A 21,994-nucleotide genomic window follows, 5' to 3' on the forward strand; every position below is an offset into this window, starting at 1 on the left:
TTTAATGGGCAGAAATCGAATAAGTGCGCTGCGATTCAATTTAATAGTTTGGGAGCGATCACAACACAAAGGAAGACGCCCCTCCCCCTCTTCTGGGAAGAGGAAGAAGAGCCCTCCCGTCCCGTGATTCATGACGTGAGCAACTCCCTCCCACCCGTGGTTGAGTGGGGGATGGAGCACGAGGACACGAGTCGAGCGGGGGGAGGGGGCCGATAAGAATAAAGAAGAGATCCTCTGCTTTGTTTGGGCTGGCTTTTAGTAAGCTTTGGCTTCTGCTTGGCTCGGGTTAGGGTTGAAGGCTTTTTGCTTTGGCTTGGCTTTTAGCAGGCCTTTGGGTTCTGCTTGGCGAGGTTGAGACTTTTGGTTCAATGAGCTTCGGTTCTGCTTGGCGGGGTGGAGGCTTTTTGCTTCGGCTTGGCTTTTCAGCAGACCTTCGGGTTCTGCTTGGCTCGGTTCGCTTTTTGGGCTCTGGCTTGGTTCGTCAAAGAGAGAGGCTTTGTTCATCGGAAGAGAGTTGAGCTGGTTGCTCGGCTCGGAGCTCTTTGTTGTCTGCTTGGCTCCCGGCTTGGTGCGACTCCTTGGCCTCATCTTGGAGGTGGTTCTACGAGGAAGTGACGCATCGACGGGAAGGATCGGTGCCTCGTCTCACCAGCACGTGTTCTGAAGCGCGAGAGGATTCGTTGGAGCTCGGGAAGGATCGCCGCTCACGGCGATTGGATCCAGCTCGCTCTCGCTGGAGCCCGGGTCCGAGCAGCTTGAAGACCACACGAGGTGGAGAGGTTTGAGATAGGTTCTGGGTTTCAGCTCATCTGTCCTCTGAGTTGAAGTCTTATTAAAGGCATTAGCCACCATTTATTGGGTGTGTGTGTGCGTACGTGTGTTTGTGGGCCCATCTTATAAGTAGGAAACTGTTAAGTGCCTGTGTTGTATTTGCTTTACATTTCATAGTAGAACTCGGCTGTCGGTTTTTGCTCGTGTCTTTTTCCCCATTCCCCCATTCATTGCCTGTGTACGGAAATAATTATTCCCCATTGTTAAATGTCACCTGCTCGTTGCGTCCCTTCCTCACATTGACTGCCATGGAGCATTCGGAATGTTAGCTGGCTTTTCACACCGATAAGATAATCGGGTCCGACGGGGCTTGGCGATATATAACCGCTCGGCAATCGCAAACGGAACGAGCTGCTTAAGCGGCTCATTTTCGTGCAGGCTCTGTTGAGTTGTAGGTCCCTGGCATTTCTGTCTGCACGAATAATTAGGTACATCGATAATTCGGCGATCGACCCTGTAGCACGTGGACAGAAGAGTTGGCTGATCTATGGTATGGCTAACAACACCCATAGCTGGGTTTCGGCATTGATCCGGAAGCTATGGCTGGATTGCTCGTTCGGTGGACGCGCGGCCTGGATTGGGTTGAAAAGGTCGTGCGCACGCCAAACGGGCGGAAATCAGGTAAAGATGTACAACTTCCTTAATACATTTAATTCCTAAATTGAATAAATTAAGTGGAACAACTGTTTGTACAGGATTTCACATCATATTTCACATACTGTACTTTATTCACAGAAACAGTAATTTTGATTATTCACAGAAAGTCTTTTGGATTATTCATGGAAACAGTAATTTTGATTATTATTGTGCAACGTTGAAAAAAAAAAAAGAGTCCAGGGTGTGCTGCCTCACGGATGACGCGGCAGATTCAGCGATACCATTCTGTAGTTTGTCGACGGTGTCCAGTAAATGTCTGAGATTCTTGGACAGAAGATACTGCCTTGTTTTCACCATACAATCCATTACTTCCCGCGTGGTAATCGTTGGCTCCTGCACGTCGTCGTCGTCGTCGTCAATATCGTCGTTGTCAGCATCACCGTTGTCAGTGATAAACTCAGCCACCACGTCGTCATGGATTTGATTCATTTTATCGTTCTCGCATTTCGTGGGAACATCTGCGTCGCAGTTAATGTAGTCATCAACCATGTCTGTCGTCAACCCGTAATTTTCTTGCATTCTTCTGAGCAGATCGGCGAGTGGGATATCGTCTTTGTCGTTGCCCTCAACAGCGTCGTCGCCCTCAACAGTGTCGTCGCCCTCAACAGCGTCGTCGCCCTCAACAGCGTCGTCGCCCTCAATAGCGTCGTCGCCCTCAACAGCGTCGTCGCCCTCAACAGCGTCGTCGCCCTCAACAGCGTCGTCGCCGAAACCACACCGAACGAAACAAGATTTCACGGTGGATTCTCTGACTTGTGCTGTGGCCTGTGCGATCCACGTGCAGGCATCGTAGACAGTGACACACTTTTTAAAAAATCGTTCACGGCATCAGTGTCGCCTGGCTGACAGCGGTCGATTTTAGCGAGGACAGTCCGTACGAGTTGTTTTCTATACGTTGCTTTAATCGCGTGAATGATCCCTGGTCGAGAGGTTGGAGACGCGAAGTCGTGTTCGGGGGAAAGAACATAAACTCCACATTTGAGAGCTCGAGGTCGGGGTGGCACGTTGCATTCTCCAGGAAGACTATGACATTTCTTTGCTGCCATTGCATTTTCTTGTTGAACAGTTGCATCCACTCCTTGAAGAGACCTGACGTCATCCAGGCCTTCTTGTTCGATCTCCAGATGACCGGGAGACGATGCTTGTCGAGATTGCGGAAACAATGAGGCTTGGCAGATTTCCCGATGATGAGCGTTTTCTGGAATTCACCGACCATGTTGACGAGGAAAGCAGCAGTCAAACGTTCCTTCGATTGCTTCCCGCCTTTGCACTCCGTCCCTTTAACACGGAGCGTTCTGTCTGGCATCGCGCGGTAAAACATCCCACTCTCGTCGAGATTGAAGATGTCTTTGGGGTCGTATCATGCGATTATCGTCGGTACACGATTGGTCCAGTTGTCGACTGCTTCTTGAGGAACAGAGGCCGATTCCCCAGGAATTTTGGCAGAGTTAATGTTGTGGCGCGCTTTGAATCAGGAAAGCCAACCATTGGATGCCGTGGAATCTACCTCGGGAACTTCAAGCGACCGTGCGAACTCCATGGCGTGCTCTTTTATCATCGGACTGCTGACAGCACAATTCAATGCTCAAACGCGACTGAACCACGACCACGTCATTTCGTCGATCTTCTGATTTTCTTGAACTTTTATGCGTTTCTTTCTGATTGGAGCATTTTCTTCGTATGCTGTCATGATTTTGGCTTTTCTCTTCAAGATGCGCTGAACCTGTAACTTGCTGACACCGTACTCAACTGCGAAGTTACGCTGAGACTTGATTTTGTCACTCTGTATGATCTTGACCTTCTCATCCAGCGTCAACTCTTTGTTGGGAGTTTTTTGAGCCGTGGCAGTCGTAGAAAGAAGCGATTGGAAATCTGTGACAATCTGAGCATGGAGCACGGAACTTAAGGAGCCGAGGCAGCAGAGGCGGGTTTCCTATTGGTTACTGAAATTCTGATCCAAAATCCAACGATTTCATTGGGTAAAGAATAATAGTTTCCGATTTCATTTCACGATCTTGTGATCATCTGGAGAATGTCCTTATGGAAGGGTTTGTTTGCAATTAGTCGTGCTTGCCCAGCCAAAGAGCTTTGTATATGCTCGGATTACTCAAGGGAACAATGTCCGCACCTAACTGACACTGGTTCGCTTGAGAGTTCAAATCTGCTTCAAGGGACTGGAAATATGGTGGTCTGTGGCCCGAACCAGGGGTGGTTGTAGTTCTTTTGTCGTGCTTTTGTTGCTTGTATAATTGCATACGTGTTTTGCCTTGTTGAATTGCATACGTGCTTTATTATAATAAATGTCCTTGTGTGAATGTAAACCTGTTCGTTGCGTCCATTCCCTCATTGAACTGCCCCATCTTGCACTCGGAATATAGTTGGTTTTTAAATCGCCGGTAAAGTGATCGGGTCCAACGGGACTGCGCGGTAATACCCTGCTCGGTTATCCTAAAAGGAAGTGAGCTGCTTAAGCGGCTCGTTTCCAAGCGGTCCTGTTGAGGTACAATCTCTCGGTAACCTACCTGCGCGAATAATTAGGTAAATCAAAGATTTGGCGATCGGACCCTGTAGTGCGCGGGTAGAGTGCGGACAAGGTTGTGGTGGGATTAAAAACACACCCGTGACTGGTTTCTGGCGTTGTTCCAGAAAGTCACGACTGGATTGTCCGTTCGGTGGGCGAAGCGACCGCGATTGGTTAGACTCGGTCGTTCGCACGCCGACGTGCGGGAAGTCTACAACAATATATATATGTATGTGTATATATATATATATATATATATATATATATATATATATATATATATATATATATATATATATATATATATATATATATATACAAAGTCGTATAACACCAGGGGGTTGACTCAGCCTGTTATCCTTCCGAGGTCGGTGAAATGAGTACCAGTGTACTGGGCCTGGTGTATGCCCCGGTTGGAATATGTGTACCATATCCCTGTGTGTCGTAAGAGGTGACCAGGGTTGCGTCAGGAAGGGCATCCGGCGTAAAAGCCTATGCAAAATCATTATGCGGACAACAAAACGAATTTCCATACCGGATCGGTCGAGGCCCGGGTTTCCAACGACCACCACCGGTACCGGTGGTCAGCAGGGTACCAGTGGAAATTGTGCTACTGCTGGGTGAAGGAGGAGAAGGAGACGAGGAAGGCAAGTCTGGAGGCAGTGGGAGAGGGGGAAGAGTAGAAGTGTGGAGGTGAGAGTTGGAACTCTGAATGTTGGGACGATGACTGGCAAAGGGCAAGAGTTGGCTGATATGATGGAGAGACGAAAGGTGGACATACTGTGTGTACAAGAGACCAAGTGGATGGGGAGTAAGGCTAGGAGCATTGGAGGTGGTTTCAAACTGTTCTACCATGGTGTGGATGGGAGGAGAAATGGTGTCAGGGTAATCCTGAAGGAAGATTATGTCAAGAGGGTATTGGAGGTGAGGAGAGTGTTTGACCGAGTGATGTGTGAAGTTGGAAATTGAAGAGGTGATGATGAATGTCATCAGTGCATATGCCCCACATATGGGGTGTGAGATGGAGCTTAAAGAAGATTTCTGGAGTGAGTTAGATGAAGTGGTGGAGAGTGTATCCAAGGATGAAAGAGTGGTGATTGGAGCAGATTTCAATGGGCATGTTGGGGAAGGGAATAAAGAGGATGAGGAGGTGATGGGTAGGTACGGTCTCAACAAAAGAAATGTGGAAGGCAAATGGTGGTAGAGTTTGCAAAAAGAATGGAAATGGCAGTGGTAAATATGTATTTCAGGAAGGAGGAACACAGGGTGACATACAAGAGTGGAGGAAAGTGCACACAGGTGGATTAAATCTTAAGCAGGAGATGCAACCTGAAAGAGATGAGAGACTGTAAGGTAGTGGCAGGGGAGAGTGTAGCTCGACAGCATCGATTGGTGATCAGTAGGATGATTTTGGTGGTGAGGTTGAGGAAGAGAGTGAGGGCTGAACCAAGGACCAGATGGTGGAAGCTGAAGGAGGAAGACTGTTGCATGGAATTTAGGGAGGAGGGGAGACAGATGTTGAATGGTGGTAAAGATGGGTGGGATTATTGGGAAACTACAGCAGAAGTGGTGAGGGAGATAGCTGGGAAGGTACTTGGTGTGACATCTGGACAGAGGAAGGAAGATAAGGAGACTTGGTGGTGGAACGAGGAAGTACAGGAAAGTATAAGAAAGAAGGGGTTGGTAAAAAAGAAGTGGGATAGTCAGAGAGATGAAGAAAGTAGGCAGGAGTACAAGGAGTGGCGCCGAAAAGCAAAAAGAGAGGTGGCAAAGGCCAAGGAAAAGGCATATGACGAGCTGTATGAGAAGTTGGATACAAAGGAAGGGGAAAAGGATTTATACCGATTGACAAGACAGAGGGAACAAGCTGGGAAGGATGTGCTGCAGGTTAGGGTGATAAAGGACGCAAATGGGAATGTGCTGACGAGCAGGGAGAGTGTGTTGAGAAGGTGGATGGAGTACTTTGAGGAGCTGATGAATGAAGAAAATGAGAGAGAGAAGGTTGGAAGAGGTGGAGATAGTGAATCTGGAAGTGGGGTGGATCAGTAAGGATGAAGTGAGGACTGCTATGAAGAGGATGAAAAGTGGAAAGGCGGTTGGCCCAGGTGATATACCAGTGGAGGCATGGAAGTGCTTAGGAGAGATGGCAGTGGGGTTGTTAACCAGATTGTTTGATAAAGTCTTGGAAAGTGAGAGGATTCCGGAGGAGTGGAGATTAAGTGTACTGGTTCCGATTTTCAAGAATAAGGGTGATGTGCAGAGCTGTGGAAATTACAGAGGGATAAAGTTGTTAAGCCACACCATGACGTTGTGGGAAAGAGTAGTGGAAGCTCGGTTGAGAGGAGAGGTGACGATCTGTGAGCAGCAATATGGGTTTATGCCAGGAAAGAGCACCACTGATGCGATGTTTGCTTTGAGAATGTTGATGGAGAAGTATAGGGAAGGCCAGAAGGAGTTCCATTGTGTGTTTGTGGATTCAGAGAAAGCTTATGATAGGGTGCCAAGAGAGGAGTTGTGGTATTGTATGAGGAAGTCGGGAGTGGTGGAGAAGTATGTGAGGATCGTGCAGGATATGTATGAGGACAGTGTGACAGCGGTGAGGTGTGCGGTAGGAATGACGGACCGGTTTAAGGTAAAAGTGTGATTGCACCAAGGATCGACTCTGAGCCCTTTCCTGTTTGCAACGGTGATGGACAGGTTGACGGACGAGATCAGAATGGAGTCTCCATGGACTATGATGTTCGCGGATGACATGATCTGCAGGGAGAGTAGGGAGCAGGCTGAGGTGAGCCTCGAGAGGTGGAGGTACGCACTGGAGAGAAGTAGAATGATAGTCAGTCAGAGTAAGATGGAGTACATGTGCGTAAATGAGAGGGAGGGTGGTGGTATGGTGTGGTGGTATGGTGCGGTTGCAAGGAGTTGAGGTGGGGAAGGTGGATGGGTTTAAATACTTGGGATCAACTGTCCAAGGTAACGGAGAGTGTGGGAGAGAAGTGAAAAAGAGAGTGCAGGCAGGATGGAGTGGGTGGAGAAGAGTTGCAGGAGTGATTTGTGACAGAAGGGTAGCTGCAAGAGTTAAGGGCAAAGTATACAAGACGGTAGTGAGACCAGCTATGTTGTATGGTTTGGAGGCGGTGGCGCTAACAAAAAGACAGGAAGCGGAGCTGGAGGTGCAGAGTTAAAGATGCTGCGATTCTCGTTGGGAGTGACGAGGATGGACAGGATAAGGAATGAGTATATTAGAGGGACAGCGCAGGTAAGACGGTTTGGAGACAAAGTGAGAGAGGTGAAATTGATATGGTTTGGACATGTGCACAGGAGGGAAGCGGAGAATATCGGGAGAAGGATGCTGAGGATGGAGCTGCCAGGCAGGAGGAGAAGAGGAAGGCCAAAGAAGAGGTTCATGGATGCGGTGAGGGCGGACATGCGGGTGGTTGGAGTGTCAATGGAAGATGTGGAGGATAGAGCGAAATGGAGGTGGTTGAACCGCTGTGGCGACCCTTAACAGGAGCAGCCGAAAGAAGAAGAAGAAGAAGAAGATATATGTATTGTATTGTTGCGAATTCGCGCCCGCCGGCGTGCGAGCGGCCTCGTAACTCGAATCGCGGCACGTCGCCCACCGGACGGACAATTCCGTCGTGACCCTCTCGGACTAACGCCGGGAACTAGTTACGGGTGGGCCTTTCGGCCTCACCACGATTGTGCCAATCGCCCCCCCCCCCGCGTGGGATAGGGTTGTTCGCTAAATTTGACCTACCTAAGTACCCACACGGAGGGTAGACCGGGCGATCGCACCTCGCCGCAGGTCGACTTCGGACACGGGCCACTTTAAGCGACCCGATCCGTACTATCGGGATAACCGAGCGGTGTTATCGTCAACCTCGACGGTTCCGATTAATTGTCGGGCGTATTTAGCCCACCACCAACCATTTACGTGAAGTAAGATGGAGATTCAGTTAAAGAAAAGACGAAGCGAAACGGGAAAAACAGTTCAACATAAGGCACATTTATTCTGCGGCAAACGGAAAGCACACATATACAATTACAACAATTATGCACCAAAAGCAAATGTAGCAAAAGGAAGACAACAATTATGCACCAAAAGAAACACAATGCAGATCTACTACCGACTACGCGAGCACACGGCAACACTTACACAGTTTTACTTTACAGACGGCGCCAACAACACGTATACTCAAAAGCAAAAGAAAAGGGGCCACCCTCTACGACAAGGGGGCAGACGGGCCTGGGGCCGAGACCGCGTGGAGCCTACCCGTTTTGTGATGAGCCGCAAAATGGCGGCGGTGCCCCGACTCCGCGCTCCTCCGCGGGTTTCATTGGCACTGCTTGGAATGGGGTGGGAACGGGGCCCCCGTTTCGCACTATCTCAGCGCGGGGGGAAACGGGGGGGGGGGTTGTTGATGCTCTGGGGAAAGAGGATAGCTGGCTTGTTTGGGTCCCGCGATGAGCAACTCCACTGCGCCCTCGACCGCGTTCCCGGCTTCCCCTCTCTGCAGCTCCCCGACAGACTCCGAACCCCGACAGACCGACTCTCCTCCAGACCCGTCTTGACTGCCGCTGCCACACTTCGTCACCGCCGCCACACCTCTCCAACTCGAGCCCGAAACAGAAAACTCCTGAATTCGCCCCGCGCTCGGCACTTTATAGTGCAGCAGGAGAAACCATATGCAAATTTCCGGATCAGGATGAACTCAGGGGCGGAGCCACGCTCGCCCATTGGACGGAGGAAAAGTGGGCGTGAACCTCCCCTGATCCTCGAATTTGCATATATCGATTCTACTCGGACGCACCTAGAGGCGGGGCCAAATCGCCCCGCGCTTAATGATTGGACGGATCGGAAGTGGGCGTGAATCATTCCTGATCCGACTTCCCCGGAAAGGCCGCTTTTTGCACCCGCTGCTCGGCGCGTGCCCTGTGCGAGTCCAGGATCGGTGCCCACAAGCGGTGCGGGAATGGCGGCAGAAGGAGGAGAGGTGAAGGTGGTGGAGGGTTTATTGTGGTGGTTTATGGCCATGGCGACGCTTGGAATGGTGGTGATGCGATGTTTGCGAGAGCGAGTTGTGAAGGTAAAGGTCGTGGCTGTTGGCGTTGTTGTTGTTGTTGTGAAGCGGCGTTGCGGTTGGTGGTTGTTGTGTGACGGCGGTTGAGACGTGGTTGGTTCAGAATAAAGATAGAACAGAAAAACGGCTATCTTAAAGGGTCGCAGCCTGAATGAATGACATTTATTCCCTCTAAACAACCGGTTTGGGGCTAACTACACATGTACTTGCAGAGATATCTCACCTACAGGACCTGAATGGTGTTTTGCGAATTTCCTCAACCACAACACTTTTTACAGACTCGTCCCGAGTCGTCAAATTTTCGTGTGCCATCATGTGTAGTTCTCCCCTAGTACGTTTTACCTACGGATTCCTGAGTGTGACATTCATGGTATTCGTGTCCCCAAAATAAATAACCTGAGAGCTGAGTAACTAATATAACTAAACAAACCCACTCACATGGACGACTTAAATAAAATTGCCGGCGCTAAGACAGACATGCCGGGGGCGCACTCATATGTACAGTACATCTTTACCTTAACTTACAAATTTTACACTAAACCATGGCCCAGGATCAATGGACTCTGCAAAAAGAAAGCAGTTAGCAGGGAGCCAGGCTGCTCACATGCAGTCTCTGGCTCAAACAATGCAGGTGACAGGGAACGTGGCCGGCTGCTCACACGCAGTCCAAGGCCTTCCCTTTTTAAAATGAACCCAGTGAACCACAACAGTGCATGGGCTGCACAAACGCAGTCTCCGTGCCAGCTCAAGTGGCACACGCAATGAACATAACGGATGGATGGACGCAAACATGGTGCACGGGCCGCCACTGCAGGCCCTTGTTGTAGCTGCCAACAGGGCAGTTCTTGCAGCTTGCAAACTGTTGCTTTTACGATGATCCCGGCGCGCATGGAAATGAACAGGGGGGGGGGGCAAAGCAAAATTGAACGGGGCTGGTGAACGTGGGCAGTGGGCATGGCATGGCATGGCAAAGGCAGCAGGCAAACAACCTGCAGAACCAGGCCGTTGCAGGCAAACACAGCCGGCAGATGAACTGGCCGGCACAGGTCTTGAAGTACCGCAGCTGCAGATGATCCGGCAGGCACAGGCCTTGCAGCAACACAACAGCTGCCGATGAAGTGGGCAGGCACAGGCCTTGTAGAAAAACAGCCAGCCGGCAGATGAAGTGGGCCGGCACAGGCCTTACAGCAACACAGCCAGCAGATGAAGCTGGCCAGCCTTTGCCCGTCAGTGGAAGTTGGTGGAGGGAGTGCGGTGGTGCTGGCCACTCGGAAGGCGGGCTCGGACCTACCCTACGGTCTCCCTCCCACCTATCGCCTTTGCCTGTCACTGTCCCTACCCACCCCCTTAATTTGTCAAACCCAATTTAGCCCCAACTAATTTTTTTTTTGTTTTATTTATTTTTACTTCCCCACTATAAATCGTCCCCTAACCCCCTTTACTGTCCTTGTTCGGCTAACCTATCCTGTCACCTAGCCTTCTCCCAACCCCTACGTTCCCTTCCTGGAGGGGAATAAGGGAGAGCTAGCGTCCTGTGTTGAGGCCCAACTCAAGCCTCAGAATGGCCTCCCCAGAGTTCAGCGATCTAACCCAAAGTGGGTCCAGCGGCCCACAACGAGAGCAAGGGGATGGATGGTGCGGAGGGGTACACTTCCTAATCTACCCTAACCATTTTACTGTTAAACTACCCTGGGGCTTTCAACAAGCGCCTCTCGCTTAAACTATTGGTTCTAACAACCCAGATTCCCGTCGCCTGTGTTGGTGTCCTCTCAAATTTCGGGCCTGGCCCCCCAATTTTCTTCCCGTGCCCTCACACGGTCTCATGGCTGGGACGCGTGGCTCCCCTTGGCAGGCACGACCCTCTGCCGAATCTCCAGCTATGGCACCCCAGGGCACGACACTGCCTCCGAGCCTACCAGCTCCCTAAACACCAGGGAGTGCCCCCCATGGCACCTCCCCTGAAACGCACACGTGTCATGCTGGCTTCCCGGGCCCCTTTCCGAGGGTCACCCGTGCCCACAACACTGCCCACGCGGCTCACGGCGCCCCGGGCCTCCGCACCAAGCGGGCGCACCCGTGCCCACGATGCTATCCCGGACCCCATGGGCCCTTGGCCTACTACGGCCGACTAGCCTGGTGCCCGGGGTATCCACTCAGCAATACTCAGCTTTCGCAGCCACGCTCCCAGCCCGTCAACAGGGCTCCTGCACCCCTCCAAATGGGTTTCGAGCCTACTTTCCCACCAACAACAAAACGACCTCCATTTTTCAATTTGACTAACCCAGCTAACTCACTTTATACTGACCCCGGGGTCCCTTGGGCGGGAGTCACTCCTCCCCCCCAATCACTCATCGCACCATGCATTCCCCATTCGCTCCACTCACACAGACCCGCTGGCCTCACTCACTCACCAAGCACATGCACTCACCTCACAACCCATAACTCTTAAACACACACACCGCTGAACTCTGCCATCCTTCTAACTAAATCCCCTAACTAACTTGTGCTCCCATGTCGTCCCTTACACTACAGCACGTCCCTTTTAACCTACGTAGCTAAACTACGTCCCCTCTACACATCCACAAGTCTGTCACTGTCCTCAAAAAATCATTTTATTTCCCCACCGAAAGCTCATCTAAATCCCTCTACCTTATCCATTCCACGTACTCCATGAGGACTTACCCCTGCCCCATGAAGTCGGTCTAACTAAGCTAACCCTTCCCCCTAACTAGTTTCATCCTGTGCCCAAGTAAGGGGGTCTTCCACCCCTTGCCCGGGAATCCTGTTCACCCGAAAGCGAGGCTTGCTGTTTTTTATTTTTATTTTTTTTTATTGCGCAGCACCAGCGCGGCAACTCACAACCTGCGCACCAGCGCGGCAATTCACAGCCGCGCACCTTTGGCGTGATGTCATGCCAGCCGTTCGCGTCCCTCGTCCCTCTTGGACGGTACCATCCGGCAGGGATTCACCCTCCTGCCGGATTCCAACCATACACGCAGCCATGACGTCACCCGGCGCATAAAAAAAAAAACACAAGCCTCACGTCTCGAGGGGTTCCCCACGCGAACACATGTGCTCTGCCCGTTGGAGCTGAACACACCCGCTCATGTGGAGAACCCGTCCGGTCCGAATCCGAAATCCTGCCTAAACTTTTGTCCGTCCGCGGGATCGGCAAATCCACTGCGTGCGTTTCCGGACCGGGACTTCACTCCCGCAAGCGAGCACGTGGGGGCCTCGTGCGTTGCACAGCACGGACCTCGTGCTCGCTGCTGGGTGAACCCGGCACGATCCCCGAAACAGCTACAGCCGCTACCCGGCTTTCTTTCCTCTGTCGCCGTCGTCGTCTCCATTCCACCCACGCACACCTGCGTGTTACGACGCTAACACACCTCACCATTAAACTCACACCGGGAGACGCGGCTGCATGTTCACACATGCCGACCGACATCTCCCTCACATACCGCTCTCTCACACACACGGTCTCCCTTGCACTCGGCCGTTCACTCACGCATGCCACCTCCCTCGCTCACGTGGCTCCACTCACTCGCGGCCTTCCACTCACACACGCGGGGACACTCGCCCGCGGTGTCTCATCCACACACGGCGTGCTGGGGAGCACACCCTTCGGCACACTTGCCACAACACCACTCACACACGGGGTCGCTTCCACACACGGGGACGCACTCACACCTTGCACCACACACAGAGGGACAGCCACACTGGGGATTTGTGTCCCCACAAGGGTTTCCGGGGCCTCCATACCCCCCAAGCTTTCCGTGCACCTGTCCACAGCACTCCTCCCCTCAACCTCGCAAAGCACGACCGAACCCACCTGGTTGTGACTCGCTTCAAGGGGGCATACTCCCTCCCCTCGTTCCTGGAGGAGGCTATCCCGCTGCTTGCACCGGGTCCCTACACGTTCCGCGAGCTCACCCCCATTATCCTCCACTACCTCCGTGTGTGTGTGTTCGTCTGTAACCCCATCTTCATCGTGTCATCTTCCCTCTATCGTTCCCATCTCCCGTGTCTCTGTACATTTATTAGTTTCTGTTGTCCCCTCGTGTCTATTAGTCTCTGCTTCTTTCTGGCGTCTTTCCCTTATCTTTATGTAGGTCAACCTTGCTTTCTCCTCAAGTCGCTCCCATCCTCCCCTCTGTTTCACTCCTTGCTCTTTCACGATCTCCGCATACCTCATCCTTGCTTTCAGTCTTAATTGTTCTTTTCTCTCCCTCGCAATTCCTTTCACCTCGTCTCTTATCTCCCTCGTGCACGTCTCCGTCACCCCAATTAGTTTTTCCCTCTCGGTCACAGTCACGCTTCTCGCCCAATGCGTCCCCTGAATTATTTTCTCCTTACCCGCCTCCACCACCGGCCCGACAGCCGTTGCACTCCCTCCCAACTCGTTCGCTCCCACACATGGCGTCGCCATTTTGAGCTCCACTGTCATTGCCTTCATGCCCGCCTGCAGGCTTCGGCCCATGTTCTGCGTCGCACCCCGCAGTTCATTCATTTCTTCCCTCATTCCTTGCGCATTTGTTTCCATATTCGTTTTTATTTCGTTCATTTGCTTGTTCATGCCTTTTATTTCGTTTTTCATTTCATTTGTGTTTGTATCCATCCTCGCTGTCATTGCCGCCAGCATGGCGCAAAGCTGGGCCATGTCGGGTGCGCTTGGGTGAGCCGTTTCGGCAGGGATCGGGGAAGGGTTTTGGTGTAGAGGGGGAGGGAGGTGTCATACACCGCGGCCACCGCTGCACCTATTTCGGGCTCTGGGTTCAGTTTGGCGAGTTCGTCCTGTACAACCAACATTTCCTGCTCGGGGTTTTCATCCTGGACCATGGATTCTACACATTCTAAATCCATTTCTAATACCCCCGGCTCCCGCTCGCCTTGAGACGCCATCTTATCTCTCGTAAAGGGTTAATTTGAATCGCTCGTAATTTGGAGGGAATCGGGGGTCGCTCCTCTCACCCCTGGACCGATTCCCGTGAATTTAGTTGGAGACAGGAGAGCCCGTTTTCCCATTCTCCGACACCAGTGCCGCGAGGAGGGGGATGGGTTTGTATCCCACTCCTGACACCGGTGTTGCGAATTCGCGCCCGCCGGCGTGCGAGCGGCCACGTAACTCGAATCGCGGCACGTTGCCCACCCGACGAACAATTCCGTCGTGACCCTCTCGGACTAACACCGGGAACTAGTCACGGGTGGGCCTTTCGGCCTCACCACGATCGTGCCAATCGGCCCCCCGCGTGGGATAGGGTTGTTCGCCAAATTCGACCTACCTAAGTACCAACACGGAGGGTAGACCGGGCGATCGCACCTCGCCGCAGGTCGACTTCGGACACGTGCCACTTTAAGCGACCCGATCCGTACTGTCGGGATAACCGAGCGGTGTTATCGTCAACCTTGACGGTTCCGATTAATTGTCGGGCGTATTTAGCCCACTACCAACCCTTTACGTGAAGGAAGATGGAGATTCAATTTAAGAAAAGACGAAGCGAAAGGGGAAAAACAGTTCAACATAAGGCACACTTATTCCGCGGCAAACGGAAAGCACACATATACAATTACAACAATTATGCACCAAAAGCAAATGTAACAAAAGGAAGACAACAATTATGCACCAAAAGCAATTGCAACAAAAGAAACACAGTGCAGATCTACTACCGACTATGCGAGCACACGGCAACACTTACACAGTTTTACTTTACAGACGGCGCCAACAACACGTATACTCAAAAGCAAAAGAAAAGGGGCCACCCTCTATGACAAGGGGGCAGACGGGCCTGGGGCCGAGACCGCGTGGAGCCTACCCGTCTTGTGATGAGCCGCAAAATGGCGGCGGTGCCCCGACTCCGCGGGTTTCGTTGGCACTGCTTGGAATGGGGTGGGAATGGGGCCCCCGTTTCGCACTATCTCAGCGCGGGGGGGGGGGGGAACACAGGGGGGGGTTGTTGATGCTCTGGGGAAAGAGGATAGCTGGCTTGCTTGGGTCCCGCGACGAGCGACTCCACTGCGCCCTCGACCGCGTTCCCGGCTTCCCCTCTCTGCAGCTCCCCGACAGACTCCGAACCCCGACAGACCGACTCTCCTCCAGACCCGTCTTGACTGCTGCTGCCACACTTCGTCGCCGCCGCCACACCTCTCCAACTCGAGCCCGAAACGGAAAACTCCTGAATTCGCCCCTCGCTCGGCGCTTTATAGTGCAGCAGGAGAAACCATATGCAAATTTCCGGATCAGGATGAACTCGGGGGCGGAGCCACGCTCGCCCATTGGACGGAGGAAAAGTGGGCGTGAACCTCCCCTGATCCTCGAATTTGCATATATCGATTCTACTCTGACGCGCCTGGAGGCGGGGCCAAATCGCCCCTCGCTTAATGATTGGACGGATCGGAAGTGGGCGTGAATCATTCCTGATCCGACTTCCCTGGAAAGGCCGCTTTTTGCACCCGCTGCTCGGCGCGTGCCCTGTACGAGTCCAGGATCGGTGCCCACAAGCGGTGCGGGAATGGTGGCAGAAGGAGGAGAGGTGAAGGTGGTGGAGGGTTTATTGTGGTGGTTTATGGCCATGGCGACGCTTGGAATGGTGGTGATGCGATGTTTGCGAGAGCGAGTTGTGAAGGTAAAGGTCGTGGCTATTGGCGTTGTTGTTGTTGTGAAGCGGCGTTGTGGTTGGTGGTTGTTGTGTGACGGCGGTTGAGACGTGTTTGGTTCAAAATAAAGATAGAACAGAAAAACGGCTATCTTAAAGGGTCGCAGCCCGAATGAATGACATTTATTCCCTCTAAACAACGGGTTTGGGGCAAACTACACATGTACTTACAGAGATATCTCACCTACAGGACCTAAATGGTGTTTTGCGAATTTCCTCAACCACAACAATATGTATTATATGTGTATATATATATATATATATATATATATATAAATACACACACACACAACGTTTTAAAATGTAACCCCCTCCCCCTTCCCCTCCTGCCCCTCCCCACCAATTTTTATTTATTAGGTCAGCTCGCTGACCTAATAAGACCGTTCGATGTCCTCAGATCCGTCTGTCTGTCTGTCTGTGAACAATTTTTATTTTTCTATCTCCTCCTAGACGTCTCGGCCGATTGAGTTCTAACTTGACACGATGATAATACTAGTTGCTCTCTCTAGATCGTCTGAGCCCTTTTTCGCATTTTCGCCTCGAGGTCAAGGTTGCAGGGTCATCAAGTGCAAAAAGACCGATTGGTCGAATGGCCTATAAGGAAGCATCGGACGGATGCAATGCATAATGGGTTTCATATGGATTATTGAGAAGATTTCATTTGACCAACTAGTTCCTCATTACCTCTGTCGTCTGGCCTTGTTTATAATATCCGGTTTACATTCTAGATAGTACTGAGCTGACCGTCAAACCTGCTCGGGTGTATTATTTATTTTTAAGTTGTATTTTATGAAATGAATGTTGATTCTTGCATCGAGGAAACTCCTGATTTAATTTTTGTGACGTCATTACTTTATTCGAACGTGGCTACCGTGACGTCACAATGTCCAGTTGTGTGTTTGTCTTGGTAGCAGCAGTTGAGACGTGTCCGTCCATCTTGTTTTACTTTCCAAGTGAATAATCTGCCGTTTCGTTTTAATTGTTTTTGAAACAATATTAAAGTTCAAATCAACAGGGAGAGAACCCTTCGGGACTCGAACTACGTCTGGGAATCTTCAAAGCAAGTGAAGTGTTTGTTGATGTTTAAGAGGCGGTTTGTTTGAGTGTCTCCCGCGGGACAACTCTCGTTCATTGACGGCTGGTGTTTCCGAAAGTGATGTGAACAGGTTTTGTGGAACCTTTTGTATCCCTTTGTAATAATATATTGTTGCGAATTCGCGCCCGCCGGCGTGCGAACGGCCACGTGACTCGAATCGCGGAACATCGCCCACCGGACGGACAATTCTGTCGTGACCCTCTCGGACTAACGCCGGGAGCTAGTCACGGGTGGGCCTTTCGGCCTCACCACGATCGTGTCAATCGGCCACCCGCGTGGGAGAGGGTTGTTCGCCAAACTCGACCTACCTAAGTACCCATGCGAATAGTAAACCGGGCGATCGCACCTCGCCGCAGGTCGACTCCGGACACGGGCCACTTAAGCGATCCGTTCCGTGCTATCGGGATAACCGAGCGGTGTTATCGTCGGCCTCGACGGTTCCGATTAATTATCGGGCGTATTAAGCGCACGACGAACCCGTTACGTTAAGCAAGATGGAGATTCAGTTAAAGAAAAGACGAAGCGAGACAGGAAAACAGTTCAACATAATGCACATTTATTCCGCAGCACACGGAGAGCACACGTATACAAATGCAACAAAAGAAACAATGACACAGAGATACTACCAACTACGCGAGCACACGGCAACACTTAAACAGTTTTACTTCACAGACGGCGCCGACACACATTTACTCAAAAGCAAAGGAAAAGAAAGCCACCCTCATAGGCAAGGGGGCAGACGGGCCCATCGGCCAATGTGTGCGCGGGACCTGGAGGAGCGGCCAGGCCCACGAGACCAGGGGGGGGGGGGGTCCTACCCACGTCGTGATGAGCCGCAAATGTAGCAGCGCGGCAGTGCCCCGACTTCGTGCTCCTTCGCGGGTTTCGTTGGCACCGCTTGGAGTGGGGTGGGAACGGGGCCCCCTTTTTGCACTATCTCAGCACGGGGGAAAGGGGGAATTGTTGATGCTCTGGGGAAGGAGTATAGCTGGCTTGCTTGGGTCCCGTGACGAGCGATTCCACCGCGACCTCGCCGCCGACCGCCGTTTTCCTTGCCTCGGACCCGAGCTCCTCAGACTCTTCCCCCAATTCTCCTCAGCCGACTGCAGAAAACCACCTGGACGCCCTCGCCTCCCGACTCCACTCCGTGCTCCAACCCGACTTGACTGCCTCGCAACAACAACTCTTGCGCAACAACTCTTCTTTCTCTCTGCCCCAAAACTCTCTTCGCTTTTCTGCCACTCAACTCTGCTTTTCTGCTCGGCGTTTTATAGGCCGGCAGGAGAACCCATATGCAAATTTCCGGATCAGGATGAGCTCGGGGGCGGAGCCACGCTCGCCCATTGGACGGAGGAAAAGGGGCGTGAATCTCCCCTGATCCTAGAATTTGCATATCTCGATTCCACACAGACGCGCCTGGAGGCGGGGCCAAGCCGCCCCGTGCTTGCTGATTGGACGGATCAGAAGTAGGCGTGTAGCATTCCTGATCCGAATTCTCCTAGGAAAGGCCGCATTTTCCACTCGCGGCTCGGCGCGTATCTTGTACGAGCCCAGGACAGCCGACGCTCTGTGCTCAAGGTGGTGTGGGAATGGCGGTAGAAGGAGGGAGGTGAGGGTGGTGGAGGGTTTATGGTGGTGGTTTGATGGTCATGGTGCGTTTGGGAATGGCATGATGCGATGATGAGGGAGCGAGTTGTAAAGGTAAAGGTCGTGGCTGTTGGCGTTGTTGTTGTTGTGAAGCGGCATTGTGGTTGGTGGTTGTGTGATGGCGGTTGGTTCAAAATAAACATAGAACAGAAAAACGGCTATCTCAAAGCGTCGCAGCCCGAATGAATCACATTTATTCCCTCTAAACAACGGGTTTGGGGCTAACTACACATGTACTTATAGAGATATCTCACCTATGGGACCTGAATGGTGGTTTGCGAATTTCCACAACCGTAACAATATGAAAGTTTAAATAACGTACAAGGATTTTAATTATTTACTAGCCAAACCCATACTCCGCGTGAAGTTTCTAAAGTGAGGGTTCGTTAGGACATCAATATATTCAGTATTAACAATGTGATTTATGGAATTTCTTTATATACAATGTTTCTTGTTACATTTTTTGTTTCAAATTCACCTTCTGAGGTAGTCAGCATGTGCAGAAGAGGGTTTTGCATTGCAGACCCTGTTTTCGAGGAGTGGCATTACGCCTCTCAGCGGTAACGGTCTGTCGACGACAGACGTAATAACGTCAGCGAATGACCGATGATGCCATGACGTCTCAGCGGTGACGTCACATGTCGTCATGCAAACGAATGTAAAAGTTAGAAAATCGCCAAAAATTCCCAAACCTGTCCGTCTGGCGCGATCTCACATAGCCTATGCTGTACATTAGACCACAGGCCACCCGCATGCCAAAAGTGGCGATAATCCGCCTGGCAGTTTCGGAGGAGATACGTCCACAAAATATGGCTTAGCGTATTAATGTAATAATGTTCTCCAATCTACAGTAGAAAGTCCACGCTAACCATTAACCTCCTGTTATGTTTCCTTGTTACGTGCTTTGTTCGAGTTCATGTCATGTGTTTGTGTGGATAATTTGTGTTGCTGGAAGTGAGTGGGTGGATGCTACTTTACGGCAAGAAGAGAGACGCCATGTTTGAAGGTGTGCGAGTCGTTTAATAAATAAACATCCTGATTAGTTAATTTCAGTTGTTGGAATCGATTTATTTATTTATTTATTTTACAGGTGTTACACAATCACGCATTACGCAGAAATACGTATGGGCTGATGGTGGGGCACGTTTTTGGGCGGGCAAAGAAGCCGTACAAGGCCTTGGGATACGTGAAGATCTGATCAGAAGAATTCTCAACGACTTGCTGATTGGTTGTTGGTGTTGTCAGATTATGTTGAAGGAAGGTCGTCTTACTGTATGAGGAAACCGTCTGCGACTCCACGATTTTGTGAGCAGGTATGTTCTCATCGGGTATTACATTCCATAATTTCTTCCATGAAGACCCATCGGATTCAGATAAATGCAGCAAAATTTTCTGCACAAAAATGAGCTCCATGAGGTTTCACCACAGCTATACAGAGCTGCAACGATTCTCGCTACAATTGCAACCACAACATGCACAGCAGAGAGATCATCCTTCAGGACAATTGAGACCCTTGAAAACATATTTCCGCACTGCGATGGGACAGGAACGCCTCGAGAATATTTCTGTCATCACCATCAAACTTCAAACAGAACAATCGAAAATGACATTCAAATGATTATTGACAAGTTCGGTTGCAGGAAGAATAGGTCACCCTCCTTCTAAAGGATCAATTCCTTCTGATCATTCTTGGTAATAAAATTTGTGACTTTAATCATTCATGTGACTCTAGTGTTTTTTTTGTTGTTGTTGACTTTTTCTATGGCTCGTAGTGGAGCTACGACACACGCGCGTGCATGCACACACACCTCTCACCTCCCATTGAGCTTGGGCGAAGTCACAATACTTTCCAGAGTACATCTGTGTACCAGTGAAGTGTACATTTTGGCAACGTAGCCGTCATGCAGGCAAATCAGCAGCTGCCCCCCTAAAAATATATTTGCTCGTGCACCCATCATGATGAGGATGGTTGAAGTTTTGCTTTCGCCTCCCGCCTGTTTTATTGGCTTTACCTGGTTGGCCGCCTATTTCCTGGAACCACTGCATTTTATCATTCCAGATATACATGCTTGCAATTGGCTTGGAGGATGTGAGTGATACCTGCTAACATGCTCTGTTGCTGCACTGCCTGGAGACTGAGGGACAACGCATCTTCTCTACATTGGGACCGGCTGACACATCTCTTCTGCACATACGCTGGGGCTGCCGCTGTACTTCACCTTCGCCTGGAGTATTTTCCTCCGGAGGTTCACTTTCTGACAACGAGGCCAGTGGCTGGGTGAATCAATTTTACAGTTTATGGGTGCATTGCAGAAATTGATGCTGCCATGTTACGGAACACTTCATGACCAAATATTCTGGACATAGGCTGCGTCCACCAAAAGCTTCCCTCTCCCACCCACCCCCCCCCCCCCCCATCACCTGCTGCTTGCACAAGGGTTTGCCAGCACTGCATGGAGCAGCAGTACAGCAGAGTGAAGCCACTTGGCATATACGTCTCGGACTGGGTCAGGGCTAAGCGGCTCTCCCGTCTCGTCACAAGCTCCAGCCCTTCTGGTCTTCCCCGCTGCATATCAGTTGTTAGCTGGAGGCAGCCACTTTCCAGTTCCAGGGTGGGTCCAGTGGCATACAAGCCGGCTGTGCAAAATTTCCTCTTTGGGAACCCCAGGGAGTACCCTTTGGCCATCATATAACTGTGTTTTGATCCTCCAGTTCAGATGCTGTGATGGATTGGGGGGTGGAATGGGGAGAAACTGAACCTGTTGTACCTGCAGCATGGCCCACATGGGTTCAACAGAATCCAGGCTACATGACTGTCACCTCTTTCCACACCTAAACTTTGTGTGGGGGTTGGGGGAGTAGAATGATGTGATGGGTTGTTTGCATTGCAGTAAGTGAAGGGGGTGGGTGCCTCTTTTTTTTGCATACATAGTCTAGGCTTGTGGAAGAGCTGGTATTGGTGCATGGAACTGATCAGGACACAACAGGACAAAGTAACAGTTGAGAGAAGGGAGATACACCAACAGCATACTTGATGGCCAAGATGGTCAGACTTGAGCAAACAATGGGTGTCAGGAGGAATGAGGGCAGCAGAGGATGCATAAGGTGGATAAGATAGATACAGAAGGAAACTCTCTGGAGGGAAAACTGGAAATTTGGAGGGGGCTAACGAGAATAGAAAAGATAATGGTTTTAGATTGGGGACAATTTGAGATGGTGTTGAAGAGCTGTATTGAAAACCTGGAGGGCAGAATGAGATTGAAGAGAATGGAAGTTGGTTCCACAGGTGGGGGAAAAAGAGGTATGATTGAGTGGAGGTGATCATTGCTTCTGGATTTAGGTAGTTTCATCAGAAGGGGAGTGGATGGTGAACTGTGTGTGCCTTGCAGAAAACTGAGGGGGGGGGGACAAAGCATGGAAATAGTAGAGAGTGCGACAGAGAGACCACCAACCTGGGACCATAGACTCAGCTTCAGTGCAAGAGATTCCACTAATCTTGAAGGCCTCA

This window comes from Eptatretus burgeri, chromosome 4 (genome assembly GCF_056783735.1).
Source record: "Eptatretus burgeri isolate ZD-2024b chromosome 4, Ebu_testis_v1, whole genome shotgun sequence".
NCBI lineage: Eukaryota > Metazoa > Chordata > Myxini > Myxiniformes > Myxinidae > Eptatretus > Eptatretus burgeri.